Source organism: Ruditapes philippinarum, unplaced genomic scaffold (genome assembly GCF_026571515.1).
Source record: "Ruditapes philippinarum isolate M1 unplaced genomic scaffold, ASM2657151v2 ctg1117_1_1_1_1, whole genome shotgun sequence".
NCBI classification, from domain to species: domain Eukaryota; kingdom Metazoa; phylum Mollusca; class Bivalvia; order Venerida; family Veneridae; genus Ruditapes; species Ruditapes philippinarum.
Window position 1 is genome coordinate 1 of NW_026865414.1, and position 2013 is coordinate 2013.

Consider the following 2013-nt stretch of genomic DNA (forward strand, 5'->3'; position numbering starts at 1 on the left):
GTATAATATATAGAAGTAACATTTGTTTTGTTTGTATAATTTCAATATTGTGTGCCATATTACTATTGCAATAAATCAAAACCATATAGCTTAGATTAGTAAATGTACTACAAAGACCAGTGTATGGAAGAGAATTTAAAGTATACTATGTAATAGATGCTGACAATGTCTCTCCCGTGATTGCAAGTGTAATACATACACGAAGTATTTCTTAATATTATATATATGAATGTAGAATCTCTCAAAAAGTAAATAACTTGTAAATTAAATATATAATCAATGGTAACCATTAATAATGAAAGAAAAGAAATACTTGCAGTCACGTCATATTGCTATGTAATTAGTATTTACTTATGCATACATGTAATTGTATATATCATGAATGCTTGTACATGACTCTTTTGAGGGTTAATTTGCAAAATAAAGATTCTTCTTCTTCTATAAAAGTCGTTTGTTCAAACTACCCGTGTATGTAGTAGGCATATAAAAAGGAGTCGTGGAGTCGTGCATAAAGTTACTGTGTACCAAGGAGCTGTGCAGAAAGTAATCGTGTACACATAAAGATTATCTAGCTGTGATACTACGGAAGAGCATTAGTGCCAGGTGCATGTTTTTTATTAACTCGAAATTTCGAGTTAATTATCTCGAAATTTCGAGTTACTAACTCGAAATTTCTACTTATTAACTCGAAATTTCGAGTTAATTATCTCGAAATTTCGACATACTCTTCTCGAAATTTCGACTTACTAACCCGAAATTTCGACTTATTAACTCGAAATTTCGACATACTAACTCGAAATTTCGACTTAATAACCCGAAATTTCGAGTTAGTAACTCGAAATTTCGAATTACTAACCCGAAATTTCGACTTAGTAACTCGAAATTTCGACATACTAACTCGAAATTTCGAATTACTTATCTCGAAATTTCGACTTAGTAACTCGAAATTTCGACATACTAACTCGAAATTTCGAATTACTTATCTCGAAATTTCGACTTAGTAACTCGAAATTTCGACTTATTAACATTTCAAGAATGGCCAAAGTTATTAGTTAGATGGTATAAGATATAGTAGGGACTGCTGTTGAACGATGGAGATGGAGAAACGGGTGCCTGGACAAAAACTATTGAAATTTAACTTAAACTTAGTAATGGCATGTACACACCCGACGTAAAAAATACAAGGCTTCCTTTAATTTGTACGTTCAGGCGTTCTTCAGACCTTGTATTGTATCCCACCTGTTCGAACATATCTTTTCACTAATCATATTCTTCTCATCCCTGTAAAAAAAACGATCCTATACTTCACGTGTGGGGCATCTGAGGAAAGTATCGCGGCGTGGCCAAAATAGGGCGTGCTGAGGCCTTTGTCAAAATTGTTGGACTGACTATATTTCTTGTAAAATCGGATGCTTTTATATTATTCCCAACATATATATAACAACAGGTATCACTTTTATCAACTTTTATTAACAATATGAATCAAAGTATTAGTAAATAATGAATAATGTTACAAAAACATTATTAGTATAAAGAAACGTGACAGACTAACTGGCGTATACACGCCATTTAAAACTTATTTAACACATGATATTGCACAGTTAACAATAGGGTGGGTTTTGGACTTGTTGTTTCTCCACATGATGGTTGTATGTGTGCTTAAGAAAAATAAACACCCGGTTAACACGGAAATGTGGAAAGTGTGATTTTACACCCCCCCCCCCCCCAAAAAAAAGCGAAGGATATGTTTTGTATGTGTGGACAATTTGACCCTATAAAATTGTTCTGTTAAATAAATGTTAAAGGTGCTCTGTCAATGTGCAACAGCTACACACAAAAGAAAGTATCTTGAATTCAATCCTTGCTTTCACCGGCAACCAAAGAAAGTCGTTCATTGTAAGTCGAAATTTCGAGTTACTAAGTCGAAATTTCGAGATAAGTAACTCGAAATTTCGACTTAGTAACTCGAAATTTCGAGTAACTAACTCGAAATTTCGAGTAACTAACTCGAAA